Genomic DNA, 22858 nt, shown 5'->3' on the forward strand with positions numbered 1-22858 from the left:
TAAAAGGAGACTGAGGAAAATCTTTTTTTCTTTTTTTTTTTTTTCCCCAGATGGAAAAAATATGTAACTGTGGTACACAAACACTCTTTGCAGAGTTTCTCCATTTCCTCAGCAGTAATAACGTATCTAAAAATACAACTTGGATCTGGAACAAGAAAAATATCATAGCCTACCACCGCCCTAGTTTTCTGCACAAAAGAAATGTAGACATTTAAGGGCGTCAAGGGAAAGTGGATTTTTATTTATAGTGGCCATGTTTATTATTATTCACTACAATTATCTGGAGAGAGAATAAGGAAGAGTGCTTAAGGTGTTGCTTTCCAAGTAATTAACAAAAATATTTCAAACGTACACAAGGACTGGCAGATCATTCATCAGTGCTTATTTAGGGAAACAGCTCTCAGTAGTTTAGCCACATGGGTTTGTGACTGCACCTTAAGGGAGCCTCATAATTAAAGAAAAGGAAAATAATTACAATTGTTAGCTATGAATATTTTATTGTTACTGGAAGAAATAATACAAGACAAGATAGATAAAACCTGTAGTTAAGAGATCAACAATGATATCTTCAGATACAAAGTCTTATACATGGTTCCAGTTTGGAGATTTATTTATTTTTTTCTAACTTTCCAAAGGGATTATTCCTGGTGGGGACACCGCTTCTAGATGAAACTGTAAACAAAATGCAGAGATTTCTAAAACTAATATATGTGTTTTCTATAGTTTGTTTGGGCAAAGAAATCTTATTCGGGTTGATGAGTGGTAGGTTACTAATTTATATGTTATTGTGTAAGATAAGGCAGGAACATGTGATAATTAAGCCTTTAAAGCTGAAAAATATCTAACTCAGTTCAAAGAAAGTATTTAAGGAACAATTTTGAGATAGATAACTTAATAAACATTAACACATTCCGTATTTCAGTTAAATCCCAATACTTCTATCTGTGCACCAAGGTGAGCTGATGAAAGTTCATTTGTTTCTATTTGATTCATTGAATACAGACATCTCTGAGGTCATGCAACAGTGTTATTGTGCAGCCACATATTCAACCAACGCCATAAAGAAAGTTTGCATTTTTTAAACATATAAGGGAGCAAAGGTTTTTATCATTGAGGAATAAAATATTCTGGGAACATTTTTTCAGCTCTAGACATTCTCCACAGTATTTGAGAATATAGAACATTTTTAAGATGTTTCAAGAATTATTTCTTATAAGTTTAAAACTAAAAGTTTGCAAGAAGAGTATCACTACTGATTTAAAACACCAGTAACAAATCGATGGACAGTTATCCTTACTTTAAGTCTTTGCACTGTTTTACATATCTATGTTTTCTTCTAAAGCATAAATGTTTTAAAGAATTTGTTTTCTGTAAATAAAGGTCATGATCACAACAGCTGCTACCTTGTAAAAAGAGATAATGTCTTGGTCTCTAGAAGTTATTTTTATTGATAGTTTGCCTGCAGCCAATCTTTCCCTGTTTCACAATTCATAATATGTTTATAGTTTAGAGTGAAAGACTACTGTCAAGTAGTCTGCAGAGTGCACAAGTCTGTGTATAATACATACACACATTCTCCCAAAAGAAATTAAGTATAGAGTAAGTTAGAAAGCTGTTTTCTAGATTCTGTGTAAATGCATTTGGCAGTAATAAACTTGGTTTTTATGGCTATGATTATTTAATATTTTTGGTGTTACTAATTTCTTATCAAGCACTGGAACTCTCTGGGAATTTCCAACTTTCGTTTTGTTAAATAAGTAAGCACTTAGTGTAAACATGTAAAATCTGTTATCTTCAAGGAATTCAAGCATAAAGTAATTGTAGGTATCAAATTAAGGATAGGTAGAACTGTAATAACCTAAGATTAGAATAGGAACATCATTTGCATCAGTATTGAGGCTAATTCCTGGTTAAGAAAGAAGGGACAAAATTGTCAAATTGAACAGGAGAACGTGTATTAATATACAAACAAAACAGTTCTCATGGAGAAATATCCCTGAGAAATATCAAATTTGGAAAAGTGAGAAGGTACCATCTACATCAAGAGGCCAAGTGATTTGGGATGAAAATCTTTATTAAATATTAACTCTGAATTACCCATGTCTTCTTCCATTTCTTTTTAGAAATAGTACTATGCTTTCTTTCCCTTGTCGCTATGCTCATTTGCATTGGTTTCACTCTCTTTCACTCCTTTCCTAACTTATTTTACAGCTTGTGCATTTCTCACAGCTGGATAACAAGCAGAAATCCCACTGCACGACATATAGCCCATGCTGATGAACACTAATTCTATGCATGGATCATGCAGTGAAGCATACAAGAAGAAAATTTCAATAACATTCTAGTTTTTCAAGTAACCACCACACAACTGGAGCAGATTTTCAGGTGGATACAGATCCTATTTTAGGACTCACAAAGGGGACAGATTTTCAAAGTGGTCCAGTCCCAACAGATTTCCCTCAGGAATTATTGCATTTATGGCCACATTTTGAAGATAGCTCATCCTTCAACGGGCTCACAAAATTCCAAGATCACAATTTAAATCTTTTTTTTTTTTTCTCCATAAACAAAAATATGTTTAAATCTGAAATTCTCACGGTAGACTGATTTGGTTGGTACAGAATATGGCATTCAAATTTCCTATAATACATTAAATACAAACTATTGCAAAGCTAAGTATTTGGCCCCTGCATTTGTCATCCAATTTTCACTTTTAACTTCCCAGGTAAATAATGGCTGTTGTAAATTTGTTCAAAAAGCACCCATATGAGAATATATGAATAAATCTTGAATTTATGAACTTCCCACTTGTCCACAAAGAAAGGTGACCATGCCCTGCCCTCCCCTATGTAAACAGCAAAGTTACCTGAGTACAAGGAACCCAGTACATTTGGTAATAAGGGAGAAAGCAGCCTATTGCTTTTAGCCACCAGGAAACTTGTGAATGAATATGTGGAAAGGTCGATACTGCCTTTGCAGCGTAGAACAAACAACACAGGTTTTCAGTATAACTTTGCCAGAGTTCTTACCCTTAGCTTTTTGAGTAGGCAGTTCTCCCAGACTGTGATGTTACTTTGTGTTTGGTTTCCATTTAATAAACCTGGAAAATCAGGTATGCAGGGGACTTACCTGGAGTTGATTTCCCCATCGTTAACCTTCTGTGATGCAAGCAATGTGGACCCAAGTCTTTTGAATGTCTGATGGCATTTTCCCTTCTGAAGTTGCCCAGAGGGAGATTTCCCCAGAATCCTGTTTGCACTCTGCCCCAGCATGCTCATGGAACTGTGAGGTGCAGAGACTTGGCCTTCTACCTTTTGAAAGACCGTATTTTGAAAATATAGCTCTTTTAACCTGACAGTAGTTGGGCTAATGCTGTACCCAGTCTGGTTTTCAACTTACCTCAGAATACACTGAGAAGAATCAGACTCCAGAGTTTGACAGCTCAAGAAATCTTTGCAGGGTTGGTGAGGCTGAGTTTGGAGTTGTTCAATGCTAGCATGTCACAACAGTGTATTAGGCTGTTCGAAGAAATTGTTTTGCTCAGTATGTTAACGTTTGTTATCACGAGTGTATAGCCTTTTGGATGGTCTGCTATGCAAGATGCTGTAGGGAAATACTATTTTCCAAACAGGTACACACACACACAGAGAAAAGGGAGAAAAAAAAAAAAAAAGAAGAAAATAAAAAAGACTATCATTATTTGTGTCTGTTGGGAACAGTTAGTCCTCCAAAATAGAATGCACTGGTTATGTGAATCACAGTATATTACACTGGGGTCATATACATTCAACGATGGTAAAGTCTCATGCTAATGCCCCTAAAGGTCTAAAAGAGCAGTGAAGTCCAAATTGATTGCAAGAATATAAGAAATAACTAAAGTCTTTCCTCAAAGCTTGACTTACAAATTACCTGAAAAATTTACTGAGGGTGTGTAAGATCATTCTGAATGTTATGTATCTTGTCTTCATTTAATAAGTGCTTTAAAAGCTTGATCTGGAAGAATTCAGACTAATTTTCAGACTACTGAGGTTTAAATCAGCATTATGTAAAACAAAATGCACTCAACCCAGATTTCAGTGCTTTAAATAACTATGCTGCTGGCAAAAATATCAGGCTGAAGACCTGGTCTCTGATTTCGACACGGCTTTGTGTTTTCCATTTGTTGCCCCAGCCTCTTTTAACGGGAGTCTGGGAGAGGCTGCTACTCTACAGCAAGGGGACGGTTCATTCACTGTGACTATTAAGGGCAGAAAATACGCCAGACCATTAGTTGCCAAGGGCAGAACATATTCAGGCAGGGTGGGGACATCAAAAAAAGCATCTGTTCTGTCAGGTCGAGGAAAGGTGTTCTGCTGCTGTGGGCAGGGCCCAGTGTGGGGCAGAGGCTACCAGTGCCTTTGCTCCCCAGCTTTTCTCCAGCAGCTGCTCAGCAGCAGGAATGGCAGCTCTGCCTCACCGACTCCTCTTCTAGCTCCTAGGATTTACTTAATTGTGCCGTGCTAATGGTCTTGGCTAAAGTGAAAATGATTAAACCACATTTGACTTTAATTTGTTGAGCTGACATGCACTTTTTTTTTTTTCTCCCAGTGTGACAAATTACTAAAAGAGCAAACCAAATAAAGTGTAATTTACAGTTAGTCTGCTGTTGCGTGAACATGGAATTAAAAGCAAAATAATTTAAGAATTGCACAGTACTTTAATTAGAAAAATTACTTGTTCCAAGTCCCCTATGTTCTGTTTTCCAACCTACATTCAAATTTGGTCTTCCCAGAGTTTCTCAGAGTTGGACCCCATACTGTGAGACAACTTACCAGGGGGACATAGGTCAGGTAAAAAAAATGATGATCATTTGTGGAAGTTCGGCATAGCACTGTATACATGCAAATATAGATTTGCCTAGCAAAGCAAGTAAATCCCATGGGGATTTTGAGCTCCTATTCTAGGAGACTTTGTTTTAAAAGTACTGTTGGAGAAGTAGACTGGCACATCTATTTGGTTGTATTTGGTGGTAGCTGGAGTAACAGTGCTGGGATTTTGTCTGTTAGGACCAATTAAGAAGACTTGAAAGAGAGTGAGAGGGTCATACAGAGAAAGAAACGGAATATTTCATGAATGTTGAGTAAAGGAGCTTAAACAGGATCTAAATATAATCAGCTGTAGGTTTGTAAAAACATAATATTGAAAGACAGCATTTTTCTCAAGTCATCTATGTTTCTCAAGTCATCTAAATTTCCTGGAGTGCAGTAAAGCTTATTAATATTACAGTAAAGAGAAGGACAGGGGAAGCCAGTGAATGAAACATCCTAGTTTGGCACTGGTAGGAAAAGGAAACAGGAGACCAAAGACAAGGTCACTCAGTGACTCAGATATGTTTGGATGTCACTCATTCTAGCTGATTTTTTTGCAATTTGTCTGTGACTACAGGTGTGTGATGAAAACCTGCCAATGATGCAGCCTTTGCACAAAGCAGTTGTTAGGAAACCCTAAAATAAATAAATAAATAAAAAAATAAAAAGATTTTAAAGGCAACCCACAGCAAGGAAAACAACTCAATCTAGAGTCTGACAGGACTTTTTCTGTTATACCTGAATTACCCAAATCTCTTACAAAAACAGTAAAAATACAATTTTGTCTGCTAGAAGCTCTCTTCAGACATTAGACCTCGTGTCCTTACTGCCAAGGAGGATGCAGGCTGATATTCATCTGGCTGCATAGCTGTGTCTAAATTCCTCTTTGGAGAGTTGTGGTGGGGGAAGGAGCATACTCGTTGTGTGAGTGTCAGCATTAGTCTGGTACCAGCATCAGCTGGCCTCCAGAACATCTCATGCTTAATTTTCTGAAACATTATTAAAGAGGGTAGCAAAATCTGAAGGGGTTGTGCAGGGCTGTGATTCCCCTTAAGACTGTGGTTCTCACATGACTGTGGTTTATACCCAGAAATCAAAACATTTGATAGGCAGTAGTGCTGTTACTCTTACCAAATCATGTGCTTAGGAACATCTTCCTGATTATAACTGGCTTAAAGCAAGGCCTGAAGATAAAATGGAAAGAAAAGAGGTGATATTGAACATGAAAAAAATGGGCAGCATCAGTGCCAACCGGGTCTATAATCTTTACTGGGAGCATAAATGAGAAAAGATGTCATTATGATGCAAAAAGCGCTATCAAGATCTTGGCTGTATCTGATAAGCCATCGATCAACTATTTTGTGACATGAATTTCTTGTTCTTTCTCTCACTAGAGATTGGAGCACACACAAATGACCTAATGGTGAGACAGTCTTTGTTCAGTTGTTTCAGCTCAATGAATGATTTGCCACAAACTCTGTTTCTAATAAAGTATAGACTTTTTCTCTGCACGTAGTCAGCATGATCATATTACATCCTTGAACCTAGCCAGTCTGCAAAAGTATTTGAATACTATTTGTTAGCACATAAATCTGTTTTGATTGGTTACCAGCAGTTTGCTGCTTTCTGTGCTTATTCCTCATGCTATATTGGTTAATTGTGACTGGTCAGGAAACCTCAAATTTTTTCTCTTCCTTAGCTGAGTGAGAATCATTTGTCTTGTGCAAATCTAAATGCACTGGCACACTTCAGTTCATTTTAAAAGCCTTTTTTGATCCTAATACCTCTGGCTACATCTTTGGAATTTACTTCAGTAAACATTCAAGATACCAAAACCCAAATGAGCATTTTTTATTTTTTTTTCCAGAAAGCAAATACGCAAATGACATTAATGTGGCTTAAGTAAATTCATTTATAAATACAAGCAAATATTCATGGAAAATGTAGCCCCATTAGCAGTCCCCAGAGCTTGTCAGTCTCAGATGGGGTCAAGGACAGGGGGATATAATGGTGTCAAAGAAAAACAGATGCAGGCAGATAACTCTTGTGTGATTCAGAGATATAATTCACCTGAAGTAAGAAATGGGATCTGAAATGCAGCCCCACTCTCTTAAATAGAAGGCACTCAAGCTTGTTTTTGTAGCAGGTTGCAATTTTCTTAAATAGTCTGTTCTACGTGTTCTTTTCCAGCCAAAATATATGTTTCTGTACTTTTTGAAGTGGGTAGTGTACAGTGGTGTGATTACAGCTTTTAGCAGCCGCTTTTTGGCTGTCTGGGTGTCCTTTGGTAATTGAAAACTTGTTTATTGGCATCATTTGTTGGACTTTATTTAATCACTGTTTCTCCTCTAGGAGCTGCTTTATCCCTTCTGAGGGCTGACTCTTTGCATAGGCTTTGTCTGCTTTCTGGCACCGGGCAGGCTCCGTTTCACACAAGTGGATTTGTAATTTAGACGCGGTGAGTAGCCACCAGCTATTTCGTCAGGGGCTGCGGCGGGGATCTGCTCGCCCGGGGCTCAGCGGTGCAGGCCTCGCTGCTGGTGGCCCTGATAAGTACCTGGGCAAGGAGAGGCGCCTCGCCCTGCGCTGGGCAGCTGCCAGCTGCTGCTGCAGCCGTTCCCACCAAGGCCACCCTGGTTCCACCGAGCGCAGCAGCAGGCAGTCTGGCCGCGTTTTTAATTGGGAAGAGTTTGCTTAACGGTGCTCTGTTTATCAAAGTGGACCCTTGTTAACACTGATCGCTTAGATTTCTGTTTAATCAAATTACATACAGTGTAGACTAGGTTTTGCTCTAATTTAAATATTGCCTTTTCATCCTTGTCAGCACAATGCTTCAGCTTTGCTTCCTATTAATCCTGAGAGGAAAGAAGAGGTTTTTATCTTAGATTACTGTTTCTTTATGGCGCCTGACAGAGGCTGGTGCTTGCTGGCAGAGTGAGAGGGATGCTGCTGTAAGTGCTGCTGTTGTGAAAGAGATTCAGATGCTGTGTTTGCCCCAGTCTAATCACACTAAATTTCTTTGTGACCCCTTAAGAAAAGCTGCAGGCAAGGTTCTTCTAATGGGATAGTTATAGGAAGGAGAAAGAGTCATCAAGTCTAGAGTCCCAAGTGTCTGTTGCATCTGAATTTCAGCTTATCAACTAGGAGAGAGGGCTTGCAGATCAATATTGAATTGGTTCTTTTACTACCTCTGTGGAAAGGATAGCTAAGAGTTGCTGAATATTTTTGCTTGTTTTATAGGTTTTTGGGTTTTTTTGATTAGTGCTTTATGCAGAGGAACATCATTCTTGTACTGATGCCTATACATAAGGATATGTTTCCATATATATGTGGTGAGTATCTTCATATATATGTGATAAGCACGTATATTCTTTCTTTCTGTCAGTCAAGGTGGAGGCTCAGAACATAAGAAACCCATACCTGGTGTTGGGGGTAATATGGACAGGGAGTGATTAGCTGCCAGGTGTACATGAACCATGAAAATGGGAAACAAAAGAATGTAATGCATGTATTTTTTATTCTTGTGAACAGAATGTGGGCTGTATGTTCAACTGTCCTTGTGTTGTTTGAGAATTGCCAACAATTAATTGTTGGAAAGGCTCAGGAGTGAATTTTTAAATATGCTTGTTTATTTGCACTAGAAAATGAAATACATGGAGACATGCCCATACATATACATACGTGCCTATTTATAGATGTGTGACACAGGATAGACTTCACTTTTACTGTTCAATGACAGATTCTTCAGAGCCCTGGCGCAGACCCAGTTAAACAAGCCAGACAGAGGAACTGCCTTCCTCTGAGTTTATAACAAGCCCACCTACTCAATTAGGTTGTGTTGGCGACAGAAAATTAGAATACATGCAGAGTGGATGCTTATCTATTTATTTCAAGAAATCACATTATTCCTAATGCAGCAGCAATACAAGGTTCTTAACATTTCTCCCTGAAAAATCATACTTTCTGGGTGGGGACTGTGATCTTGGAAGTGACCTGTTTGTGTTGTCCAAAATTACACCCTGTGCACCTGCTTTTCATCAGTTTATTCTAAGACTTTTAAAAATTATGCTGTCTTAGCCAGTAAATTTTAGTCTATCTCTGTTTTGTAAAATAATGCAGACAAAATTTGTTTGTTTACTTCTCTATGGCAAGGTTTATAATATTAAAAGAAAAAATCCCTGATCCTGTTTACCAGCTAAATCTCCCTCAGGTTTGTCTCTCTCAGACAGCTAAAGCTGTAGTGCTTTAAAATAGGTTTGAAATTATAAAAAGTAGACTAATACTGTTTATGAAGTGGCATGGCACTACATAATTCTTAGTCATTTGGAGTTTTTCATGCTGAGTATTAACAGTTTTTAATAAAAATACTTCTTTTAATAAAAATAATGAAAACAAATTCACTGTCAATATGACTGCATTTGTAAAAACAGTCTGCTGACAGTCTACGGAAGCAGGGGAAGTTACATTGGCTGAGCATATTGCTGACTATGGTTGTTTTGTATTGTATTTATTTTCATTTTTTTTTCTTGTTGTTTTATCTTGTAATGTTAAATGATTGTATTAAAGCTTAATGAGAAATTAGCAATTGTATTCTTAATTTCTGCTGTTTTGCAATCTTTGATATTATGAGCAAGTTGCTAGTTTTCCTTTGCATAATACCAAAACATTCTAGGTTTGAAATACTATTATCTCTTCTTTGTTGGAAAAATAGTTCTGCAGAGGTTATGAATGCTGACAGAAGAAGAAAAGGGGAATGAGGCCACACTACTGAATGACCTTAGATGCAAAGCTATAAAGCTGGTAAAATGTTTGCTGTTGTAAAATAGCTAATTACAAGCATTAGGATGAATGAGAAGTAGATCAAGCAGACAGAGTTGTGTGGTTTTTTTTGTTTGTTGTTGTTTGTGGTTTTTTTTCCTCCCCCCCATCCCTTTAAGGAACAGCTGGTATCTATCCTCTTTTGCACAGTATAGTTAATTCTAATATTCATCCCACTAAAATCAGTGGGAATGGTGACAAGCCCCGTCACCTTTGTGAGGAGAACTTCATACAAACATCAAAATATGTGTGCGTCTGTAGACGTATATGTATATATTCATAGTGCATATGCATAGGTGAATACAAAAATATAGAGAGGGAGTTTGTGATGTTTTTCCTTCCTACTTCTTTTTCCTTATTCTCTTGGAAAAGATAAGTGGATACTTTTGACAGTGGTTTGCTGTATTTTAGTGAGATCTTCAGTACCTTGGAAATAGAGCTCCCTTATGTACCTTATGAAATATCCAGCAGTGTCTCTCTCTTGTGTCTCTAGACTGTATCTGAAAAGCTGCTTTGCCAGATGGCACTGTAGATCTGTAACATTTAAACATATTTTTGGCAGCCCTGTGCATGCATAATATCCTGGGTGAAATATTTTTGCTTGCCAGGCTAAAAAAGTGTGTAAACTTCAAAACTGTATCCAATGACACCTGAATATCTTTCTGCATCTTCTTGTCCAAGTACCTACAGAGAACTTGGCTTAACCAGTAATAAGCAGATTAAACAAAAGTGTAATCCTCCACTACAGCTGTTATCTGCCTCTTACCAAAAGATGTGACAAAAGTAGTGACTTATTTTAAAAGTTCTTCAGATGTCTTGGATCTGGGACTGCTGAGCAAATCTTACCTTTAATGTGTCAATAGCTACATATACTTATGTCAGTATCCTGCATAACATTTATGGTTTAGGTTATGACAATAACTGTCTGTTATTCATAGAACTGTTTTCCCCATTGTTTTAGTACAAGCAGTCTCCTCTTTACCACATGTGATAAACAGCTTAAGACTCATGTCAGTTGTCTGACCTCTTTATTTAGCTGGGCCACACAATTAACGTTATTTACCAAATACATGACACTTGATGATATTTACCAAATAGATGACATTCACCAAAAAGAGTAATGTTATTAACCCAATGGAAATTCACAAAACATTTTGGAATATAGAGAGCAGACGTGGAAGAAAAAGTGGAAAATGCTGACTGAAATTTCAAAACCTATCAAGTTCCAGACATGGCCATAAACTTGCTTTCATTTGTCTGATCAGAAATTAGGAGCAACAGTAGGGGCAGCTTGGAGACTGAAGGTTGAATTTTGAAGCCTGTTGTTTCTCAGGTATATTGAGATCTTGAGTCAGTCCTTTGGGTTGATTTTGCTAGTTCAAATTCAAGTCTTAATCTTATGCAAGTAAATTTGAAGCACTAGTAAACAGCACTACCATCTTTTTAGCTTACTAGTGTGTAAGCGTGCTCATATTTAGACTTATCCAGATTTTAGCAGCAAATAACATTATTCAATTTATGAGTGCTGAGGTATGCGCTGTCAAAGGCTAAATTCCCTGAGAGGCAAACGTTGTGTTGACTGACTTTAAGCCGTTAGACATCCGGTGTGAATCCAGAAGTTGAAGCTGGGTGGCAAGCCTGCCAGCATGAGTGCAAGGGGGAGTTAAAAACCTCAGCATGGGATTCAAAGCTGCCATCCTGGGTTCACTGATAGGAAACTAAAGAATGCTCAATAAGGGCTTTGAGGTGTTGTTTCTGTCTCCTCAGAGAGGTGCATATACTACCATACCTCTTCCCCTTTTGTTTCAGGCATTGCTGTCTTTCAAAACACACACAAAAGGGGAAGAACTCTTTACAGTCTAACACTTGGTATGCAGGCATATACTTGATTCTTAGCTTCTTTACAGATTTTCCAGTACTTCAGTCCCTTTTATTTTAGTGGAACAAATTTAAGTAGGAATTTCTACCTCTTGGGAATGTGCCTACCAAACCAGGTAGTCAGTAGTGGCATCCCCTCATTCTGGTGCAGCTGTACCATTATACAGAAAGCTGGTGAGCAGAGAAACATAAATTTATAGTTTAGTGATCAGGACACTTTTCAGAAGGAGTGCAGTCTTGGGTTGTGTTCCCTCTCTATTCAGTTAGATATCTGCTTCTGTATTTTATATTAAGCAGCTTAGTTTCTAGATCCCCATCATGACGTTCTGCTAATTGTCAAGCTGTTGAGCCTTGTCAAGACTAAAATGCTCTGTTGATTTCTAAGTTTTCAATTCTAAATGTCTTGGGAAAATTGAAGTGGAGCCAATGCAGCTTAAACACCTCCAGGATTAAACAGAAGCTGAATGGTCATACTACGTGTATAAATGCCTTATCCACAGCTGTGTGCTTAAAAACTCTGCCATCCAATGACCATTTCTGCTTTTCATATCTACTTTTAGTGTTCCTCCGAAAGCTTCTTGATCCTGATATTTTCTCTGCAACTCTTCCATAAACTCTACTTCAACCGATTCATTTCAGGCATGAAATGAAATGAAAAGACATGGTTAAGAAAGATATGGAAATCTTAAGCAAAAGCTGGAGGAGGAAAAAAAAAATAAAGTACTATGAAAAGATTAAAAAAAAAAAAGGGAAAATGTAAAACTGCAGGGAGGAGTGAAGAGAAAACAACAGTGAGGACATGAAAGAATTCTCAGGATTTCAGATGAAGTACAGTTAATTCATACAGAGTACGGAACTGAAAAGAATTAATATAAATATTATAGATAAAAAGATTTGAGGACAAGATGATCAAGCATTTCTTTTTTTTGTTGTTGTTGTGGTTTGTTTGTTTTTTTACTGTTTGAATCTTGTCTGATTTCTTACTGTAAAGACCTGAGCACTAACTCTTTTTTTATTCTGTGGTTATTTCCAAGTCCATAGAGATTTAGGGATGTAGTGAACCAGTAACCATTTTGGCCAAAGATGGCATTATAAGTGATGTAGTGATCGATACGCATGTGAGCCATGCTTAGGTTTTTGGATTTGTTTTTAAAGATGAGCAAACCACAAATATATTGTAATAGAACACGTCCCCTTGATGCCTTCCAACTCTCTCCTTTGTATTCAGATCTTGGAGTAAAGCCTCTTTTGGAGATGTTGAGGGTTTTTGACACACTACTGACTCTTTTCCTGGATAGGTGAGTTGGCTACCGATCCTGTAAAACGTGTCATATAAAATTATGACATGACATTGCATCCATGTCAGACTTACCTACTGTTGCCCCAGAATAAAGGAAAAACTGTCCTCCGTGATATTCCTTTGGTTTATGGGACTTTTACATTCACCAAGGGGATCGGACATATTATGCCTCATACCAGTCCAACTTAGCACTTACTTGGAGGATCTTTCAAATAATGTCAAGGTCCTGGCACATCTAGACTTTTACCTTAAGATAACTGTGTGGAACGCTGGGGTCTTTTATCTTCCACTGAATTCAAAATTAAAAGCCAGATGTAGCTAGTTTTCACCAAAGCAAGGACTGTGTGCTTTATAGTAGTTGTGCACTCTCTGCTCAACCTGAGACCTTGACAGAAACTGAGAGGCAAGAGCCACCGGTTTTCAGGAGAGGGATTTTGCCTCTTGAGCATGCACCGATTTTTTTTGTTCCCATTTCAGGCATTTGGTGGCTATGAGGCTGTGTCTTTTAAATATGTTCTCTCTCTCTGTCTTTTGTAGCAATGAATTTGGGCTGTGATAAGTAAAAATTTCTCATCTTCTTGCCCTGTGGTTTATAACTAAAGCAAGAAAAATAATAATAATAATAATAAAAAAAAAACCTGTAAATAGATGGAAGAGTGGAGGAAAGACAATTCCGAGAGAACAGAATTGTTTCCTGCCAGGTGGAGATGGAGAGACTAGAGTAGTGTTGATGAATCCAAATCTTTGAGACTCTCTCTCTCACGTCTCAGTCTGTGACCTAACTAGTCTTGCTCTTCTTTTGGGAATCCTTAAAAATATATTGTGTTGTAAATAAGTGATAGATATATTATATAGCTATCATGTTTCCCATAATATTACTGCAGATTTCTGATTAACCATGGCTTCAAAATCTCTATTTCTATTTGTAACATATTACTGTGCAAATGTATAATTCAGTCTCCTGAGCACAGATGTTGCAATGGTGGTTTCTGACCTCCAGACGTGTTTATTATAATCCATTCATTGTAAAGAAACATCAAATAATGATAAAAATTCAAAGTGGTAAAAGTTGCAAGCAACTGAAAACATCACTCTTGTGTTCTGCATTCCACTCAGGCTCTCTAGTGAATGTGTTGTAGATTGTATTATTCCCTGATATTCAGAGCCCCATATATTTAAATATACTCCTTGCTATAAGCTCTGACAGCTGCATTCCACTGGAATCATGAAGCTGTGACCAGAAGAAGAAATCTCACTAGCACAGATAGGAAAACTAAGCTTATGAAACTTACCACAGGAATAAATAAAAGTGACTCACAACATCCCACTATTCAGCAAAACTCAGTTCATTCGGTTGACTTTCCCTCATTAAATTTCTTATGTGCAGGCACACATTTTTCTATCTTCTTTTTCTGATCTCTGGAGAAGAAAGAGACGTTTATCTTTTAAATTCTTGGGTGGAGTCTGGTTATTGTGATGATAATCAACTTGTAAGAAAATACAGATCCAGCAGCTAAACAATACCATCTTCTTGATTAACTATAGGAAAAAAAAAAAAAAAAAGTATCTACCTGGCTTTTGAACCCCCAGGGGACGTAGAAGAGAACATGAGATTATCATGAAGTCCTTTACTTTGGTGCTATGTTCATAGGTTCTGAGAGGGAGTATAACAGCTGGAGATGGTATGGAAAACATGTGACATTGGCTTAAATTGGCTTAAAAAAAGTTTGATTAAACTTAGATCAGCATTTTTAATATCTAGAAAGAGTCACATCTTGGTCTTTTCAAAGGCTGTGTGAGATTAACCCTTTGATCATTGTTGGGAAGAATCCTGGAGGCTTTTCCTCTTCTATTTGGAAAATTAGGCATGGTATGAATACTGATTCTCTGACATTGGTGGGCAAAAGAACTTACCTCAATTTTCTACTGAGAGTTTGACTCAAAATCAGAAACTGTCATTGGAAACAAAGATTGATGTAGCCTGGGACTATGGTATTGAGCTTCTTATTTTTTATTACACTTCCTGATGTGTCACTCAACTAAGATTTCCTTTTTGAAGTGGGGCTATAGATCACTGTCAGAAGTTGTTTGTTCGTACAGTTTTATTTTACACTATTGTGTACTTAGTGGTTTTATTGGTAACTGGCCACAGCTAGATACCAGCTGCTACTTCACATGCATCACTTTTTTTTTTTTTTCTTTCTCATAATGCCTGAAAAGACATTATTTGTGGAAAGATGTAGTGACAATACCTGAATATTTACCTTTAGAATACTTCTAGTTACTGGACTCCATCCTACTACAGTGACTTCACATATTCTGAAAGTCCTTCAAACACAGAATGGTAGAATCGTAATCTTTATTCCTTTATTTAGACTTAATAAATCTTTTATAGAAGAAAAAACGAAAATATTTATTCTGTGTAGAATGTGCCTGGTTTAAAATTTATTGGATGTGTTATAAAACACTATGCATTCTTACTTGGCTTTGGCTCTGATAATTTGCTTATGATGTATCTGATTCTGGAGTACAGGTAGCTTGATAATCTTCATTCAGCTACATATTTATTCCTAATTTCTCTCTCCTTTAATTGTGATTTAAATCCCACTTTTATACCATTCTTAGACTCAGAGACCTTTTCAGATTTTTCTTGTTTTCCTGTCTGGTAACATACAGGAAATCACCTCACAGGAATCACTTCACACCTCCTCACACAGGTATAGGGAACAAGAATAGGAATTCCATTAAGGATAAATTCCTCCAGTTGTATGTGTTTTGCACCTTGGTATGTATCTGAATTCCAGACTGTATCCTGACCTTTATGTTTTCATCTCTATCTGACTTGATTATGCTTCAAAGAAAGGTCTTACTAGTTTTATATCTGAAATAGATTATGTAAAGATAAATCATTTAGAGTTTTACATACAGCTCTGTCAAAAATGAATAGTATTTCTCTTTTTTTCTTATCCCTATGATGCTCATTTGAAGGATCCTCCAGTTGATCATGTTCTTAAATATTGGGGGGTGAGGGGGCATTTTCTTACTGTTTTTCTAAACCCTTTTGCATGCTCTTATTCCAGTGGAAAACATCAAGGACTATGACACTTGTTTCTGAAATAGTTCAGGATAAAGCCGAAGAAAAGATAACTTCTGATTTCATAACCTTCATTCATATTGCTGCAAAGAGCTCTTCTGTTTACATTCATTCACAATACTTTCCTTATGCCAAAGTATTAGTTATCAAAGATTGGCACTTGAATAAAGTTACCCATTCAGTTTGGTTTCCTTTTAACAAACCAGTCTATTTTTACACTTTTTTTTTTAAAGTACTGATAATGGAACTTTAGGTTTGAAGATCAAGTCAGATCAGCATCCAAAAAAATAAAATTGTGGTCCATCTGTCAAGCTATTGCATTTCATTTGTAATCTGTTAGCTACATTTCATTAGTTAGTTCCTGTCCCAAGAACGAGATCTGCCTATATACAAATTAGCCAATAAAATGATTACTTTAGGGAAATGGAAAAGATCCACACTTTTGGCATTTGAAAATCCACATTCAGTATTTGGCTAAATGCCCCTGTATATTTATCACCAGAATATACTTAGCTACCTGCTGCTCTCTTATGTGAACATTTGTGAAGATGGAACAAAAAATCTTAGGGGTGTATTGGAACTCCTTAGAAAAGTGCAGGCTGTGGAAGGAATGTCTCATATAACTCCAGCTTAAACAAACAGACAATTTATGTTGCAGACATCTCAACCAAACCAAAAGGACCCTGGTCACAGTGATAAAAGATAATGCACTTTTGTATATTTGTCGAAGACAAAATTTTATAACAAACAATCAAAATAGCAGAAAGGCATTTAAATGTCTCTCTAGAATTCTCACATCGGTTAAAAGCCTTTGGTTGTAAATCTGAATAATGCTAAATAAATCAAATCTGACAGTCATTTCTACTAAATACCTTCTGCTGTGATCTGAATACCAGCTGTCTGATACTTTCAAATATGAAGCAGGTTATGGAGTTGGACTGACTTCATCCCACCTAGAAAGGTGAAAATGGTGTTCTCGCTTCCAGTTCTGTTTAGGTGATAATTAACTAGGAATAAAATAATAAAGATGATGCAGCTGTTATATCAAATTATGAACCTGCCCTTAGTCTGCAGGCTGTATTGAAATCAATAATAGTTTAAAGTCAATGGGATCTATAAAATGAGGAGAATTTGATTCTCATTAGACACTTTCTTATGCTCATAATCCTCAAGAATTTTCCCAAGAAAATATCTGTTAAGTTAGACCGTGAGTTATTTACTGGAGAAAAATAGAGCAATCATAACCCCTGCAATAGCTTTTGAACAAGGATGTGGAAACATTCTTTCTAGGGCAGAAAGAATATTTAGAAAGACATCTGGATTATCCACTCTTTCCTTGTAGATTGTCAAGGGGTCTGTAAATTTCCAAGCTTCAGCCACTTGACTTCTAGCTTCTACGGCTGATTTGTTGTTGGGGAGTGTCGTTCTCCCCGATGTGTCACTTCTGAGGCACCTCAGAAGCAGTGTCCCGACATGATGCAGTTTTTAAGAACTGCTCATAATTTCTTCCCAGGCTACCTCTCCATCTTCCATGAATCACTGCTTTAGAGGCAGTTTTGAACAGTATTTCACCCTAGTCAGTAATGTAGGACTAAGGCACAAAATTTTGGAAAAGCCAAAATTATTAGTATTAATGTATTTATTGGATACTTATTATTTATTACTTGTTATTTATTATTATTATGCTAGTACTAGGACTGGTATATTTTTCTTCAAATAGCTGATTATGTTAATAAGTAAAGATATCAGTTATGAAAGCTAGACTTCATTAAATATTGATTCAGAACTCACAAAGCCTGTCCATACTTTATTACACAAATAAATGAAAAATTCCAGAAGCTGTTAGTCTGTATGTACCATTCATGATTTTGATAAATAATTTTCAGGAACACTGCTGCTGACATGCCACCTTGGGGGCAACCTCAGTCATTTATTTACTTTGTGATGTGTTTGATATAACATTGTCAGAACAGAAAAGATGCAAACCAATTAAAAATGCTCCCTTTGCCCAACTGGAGTAATTTACCAGCACAGAGGCCCTTTGATGCATCCAGTTTTATTGTGAAATAAAACACTGTGTATTTCTTACAGCTTTTGACGAGATTCATTTTGAGTCTTTGTGTCAGGAGATGTACAAGTGTTATCTGTAAATGAGAAATGTATGCAAGGTACTCAACTACTGCTGAATTTCAATGAACTTTGTGGTTCTAATGCCATGAAGCTCTGTCAAGTGTTAACAGAAATTAAAGGTAAAATTCATATGGAGCTTTCACAAATCACAGTCTTATCTGTCAACATTTTATAATAACCTAACAGTTATGATCTATCAAGGTATTAAAGTGCAATTCTGAGCCCCAAAGGAAAAATCATGACATTCTCAGACCAGTAAAATAACAATAAATATTTTTATTGAACAGCATTGTCAAGTTTTCCTTTCAGACTTTTCTCACTAATTGCATTTCAAACAACTTCTATTACAAATTCTGAAAATAGACAGGAAAAAACACTGAGACTATTAAAACTTTGAAACACTTTAGATAACACCAGTTTATGTTTATGTAACATTTCTTTTCTCTTGCATTTTTAAAAATAAAGCCAATTTTAAATTTTTGGTAAGGTAGTTTTCTTTACAAGCACATTAAACTGTGGAATACAATTCCCATTTAGCAGGGCTGGAGGGACATTAAATACATGAAAGCATTCCATCTTATCTGTCAACACTTAAATTTCTGTAAAGATGTCTGTTATATAAATCCAGACACTGTACAGAAACACATAGCGTTATGTTCAACTACTTGGCCCTAACTTTGAAAATTTATCAGGCCTTTAAAGTTCATTATGCTTATTCAAAACTGTATTAATCTTATTTTCTGCTGCTGAAAACATAAAGGATTAGAGCCAGATTCTGGTCTGTGTTACAGCCTGGTTTTGCTGCTCCAAGGTTCAAAGTGCCAGAAAGCCAATCGTAACAGTCAGTGAAGGGTTGGATCAACTTAATCTGACTCCACCTTAGTTTTACAATTCAAAGTTGTGAAGAATTTCAAGTATTCCCTGTTGTAACAACATCTGCTTGGCATTATCTGAATAAAAAGATATCCATGAAGATTGTATCTTAATTAGTTATCAGTTTGCTGTTGCCTTTTCACTGAATGATTTGGAAGTTGCCTGTTTGTTCAAGGTGTGGAAAAATCAAAGTTCAGTTCTTATATATGTTTACCACATGCACACCTGTCTGAGGGGGTTAGAATTTATATGCCAAGTTCTCCAATGTCTAAGGTGTACACAACTCACCCTCTAATATTGAAGCTATTTTTTTCTTACCTGAAGTAGTTCAACTTTCAAAAAATCAGGGACAGGATAAAGAACCTTTGGCCCCATCTGAGTGCTATAATGATCAAAAGATTATTGTCATTTTTTTGGTCTATTAATTACTAAATGTTCTATACAAAGTCAAATAGAAGGGAGCTACCTTCAAATGCCTATTTTTTTCAGATGCAAAGGTAGAACACTCAAGTTGAAACCTAATTTTTTTTTTCATCGTGTTACTGCATTCCAGCTTCTAGGCAGGAACATTGGGACAGAGAGAATTTGCATTAGCTCAATACTTGTACTGTCTTTCTTTGCTAAAGAGCTCCTGGTGAAGTTGGTAGAAGAAAGGAGATTGCTTTCATACTGTGATATCTTTTTTGTCTAAGAACTGGCTGAGTACTGCAAAAGTACTAAGAACTACAGAAATAACATTACAAATATATTCCAGAGCCCATTATTTCAGATGGGTTTTCATACTATATCATACCAGATTTACCTAAAGATCTTCTAAAACTGGTGAGTTTTGGAGAAAACAGTGTCAGGCATATTTTGAGTCCCTTTCCTCCTGGAGAGTTTTCATCCTGAGATTTCTCCATTTGAACAAGAGATATATTATACTTGGACGGGTAAAAATAGAGATTAGAATTTAATAGGATATAGAATTCAGGAAAGACTACAAAAATGCATTTCTTTGCACATAAGAACATTCAACAATCAAGAAAATTATATTTTTCAAGAGAAATATTAAATCCCAATTTAAAACCTTCTTTTGCTTTTGTGGAATAAGTATTTCAACTACAGTTGCGGTCTTCAAAGTTACTTTTTTGTCATTCTTAAAATTTGTGTTATGCTAGAATTGTGGGTAGCTTTCCAGTTTTACATGTCTTACGTAATACAGAGCTTAACTTAAATGCTCAGTTTTGGAGTATTCTTTTTGCTTTGGTAGAGAATGGGTGATGCAAGTTTTATGGTACCAGGACCTAGTATTTTATGGCATAATTCCTCCACAACTGACCACTCTTTCCTTTATGGTACTATTGGAGTTATAAGTGCCTGCAAATACCTAAGTCTATATACCTTATTTTTTTGTCTTGTAAGAAATATCCTTGGCTGTAACAGATAATACTATATGCAAAACCCAGGAGAGAATTTGTGAATAGTAAGCACAGGAGGACAGTGTCTCTGTGTTGTGGATTCTAGAGTACTATTTTTCACTTTGAATTTCCGTCTATGCCCACATGTAATTAATATGCTTGCAGAATTGGGTCGATGAGCACTATCTTGTGTCTCACTTGCTTGAGATCTCTGTCTTGAGCTCACATAAAATTTGCTGAATTTGAATGAGTCAAAAAATCAAGAGTGTGCTCTGGAACAGGAGTCTAGAGCTTTGCTTTTAGTCAACAGAAATGTGTTTGGAGAACTTGTAGTATGCAGGGTTTCATTCACAGTCTTTAGACTTCAGTAAATTGGAAAGAGTTTTAGGTTTTTAAATATAAAACCAGGTGAATTTCATATGTCTTAAAGATTTTGTTTCTGTGTAATCCTGTCTGTTCCCTCTAGATCATAGCAAGTTTGCTACTTCATCTAAAAGTTTATCCTTTAACTACTTGCCTGAACTTAGACTCCATATAACAAAACTAGGAAATCAGATTTGGTACCTGGTTGGAACCATGACCAGTTTTCTTTCATTTTCTCTAGTATTGCCTTCTCAAAATTAGTTTATAGGAGCAGTTTCATTTTAATTTCCTGATTCATATCACTGCATTCTACTGAATAAGGTTTCAATAAGCTTGAACACAAAAGATAAACAATAAGAATTTCTTTGTTTTCATACAGCTTTTGAAGCTGGTTTGCTAGTACCAGTCCTTGCTTTCAGTGAGGTAGCCACTGTGTCTGCAAAAGCCTTTAAGGAAAATAAAAGTAAAAACCAGATAACATGAGGACTGCATTAAAGTGTGAGAAATGATTCAGTATCCAAATTGAGCTAGTAGTGTCAAGGATACATAAGGAGGAGACAATAAAGAAAAACTTGAAGGAATAAAATATCAGACTGTCTTTTGAACAGATGGGGACATAAATAGTCTAACATGTACCAGTACTAGTACATTGTGTTTAGGAATGTTACTTTACTGTGTTCCTAAAAACTTACTTAATGTAATACAAATCAAACAAACAACAACAAAGCATATATGTGCATATATGTATGTTCATCTGTGTGCATATATATATATATAAAGTTTTCACGAAAACTTAATATTAGAGATCCTTAATTTTTCTGTTTAGATAAACTGAAAAAAATAGCCCTAGTGATTTTGGTGCCCCAACTATCATTATTCTAGACAGCTTTGAAATCTCAGCTGTATAGCTGTACAGCAAAAACAAAGCATTAATTCCTGGTGAAGTTCTAGTACCTGGTCATTCCCTGAAGCCCTCTTGCTGTTGTTAGCTAGTCTTTCTCCATTGCAGCCAGATTCTCTCCTTGAAGCAGGGAAACCTCCACCCTGTGTAACATCATCCTGTCTCTATGGAAACAAGTGCACTGCTACGATTTCTGCATTGGGGGGAAACAGGTAAGCCGCTAACATTGCAATATTACTGGAATAATTCCGCTGATTCCAGGGCTAAACCTGAAATTGTTTATTTCACTGCTGGATGGACAGAAAAGTTGCAGTGTAAAACAGTAAAAGCTGTGTTTAAACACAAATATCTCCAGTATTTAGTAAACATCTTTTGGAAAACTGTGCAGGAAAGGGAAATGTTTGGTTTGTGGCATTCTAGGTTTGTACCAGCTGTGGATTTGTTTTATTTTATTTTATTTTATTTTTGATTTTGAATCTCTAAGTCAAACTCAACCCGCTCCTCAGTGTGCATAAGCAAATCCATATGTTACCTGTTACACAGAAGTAAAGGACAAAGTGAACATTTGACATGAGTCACAGAAAACATTTTTTGGACAAACCGGGTCTGAGTTCCAGGTTTATGACAAAAAGTGAAATAACGTAAAATCTCATCTGGTTCTGCTGAAATTTTTTGTTCATTTTCCTAGTCTTCTTGCAAACCATTGGCAGTAGTGTCAATTTTAACACTGTCAGAGATCTGGACTGGCAAACAACAGCATTGAGGCATGGATCTTTCCAAAGTAAATATGACACCAGACACCAAATCTGTTCATCATTGCTACAGAACCTTGTCCTGAACCTTTTGAGGTTTTCCATGTGAGGAAAGTGTGCTGTTTCCCGGGTCTAGCAGATAAAGTTTCTCAGTCTGAGCTATGAACAGGGAAGAGGCATTCAACAGATTCTGTACTCTCTTTGAAAACAAGTCTATTTTTTTCTGTAGCCTCTGCCTCACATTGTCTTGTTTAAATAACTCTAAAAGCAACAGTTTTCACTGCACTTTTCTTTCTACCACTTGTATTTAATCATTTCATTTCTGATATTTTTCTTTGCTTCTTCTTGCAGTCTTCATCCTCTTTTGCTATTCCCTTTAGTTGTTTTGTGAAGAGAATATATAAAATATAGTTCAGTTCTTTCTCAATAGCTATTCATAGCACACATAAAAATAGAACAACATGAGTTTATTGTGTATGGGAACTGCCTCTCCATTGCTTAA

At 36.4% G+C, this 22858-nt stretch overlaps 1 long non-coding RNA gene across 4 annotated transcripts in view; it reads left to right on the forward strand.

Moving 5' to 3' along the window:
• Positions 1-5650: 5650 nt before the first annotated feature.
• The window catches only part of LOC106033976 (uncharacterized), a 62544-nt gene continuing 45336 nt past the window's right edge, over positions 5651-22858 (forward strand). For 2 of the 4 annotated variants that reach the window (XR_010833244.1, XR_010833243.1), the window contains exons 1-3: positions 5651-6270; positions 7200-7305; positions 8088-8179. This is a non-coding gene — a long non-coding RNA (uncharacterized lncRNA). The remainder of the gene's footprint in view (positions 6271-7199; positions 7306-8087; positions 8180-22858) is intronic. The other 2 variants (XR_010833242.1, XR_010833245.1) reach the window with 2 other exon arrangements.

This window comes from Anser cygnoides, chromosome 8, assembly GCF_040182565.1.
Source record: "Anser cygnoides isolate HZ-2024a breed goose chromosome 8, Taihu_goose_T2T_genome, whole genome shotgun sequence".
Lineage (NCBI taxonomy): Eukaryota > Metazoa > Chordata > Aves > Anseriformes > Anatidae > Anser > Anser cygnoides.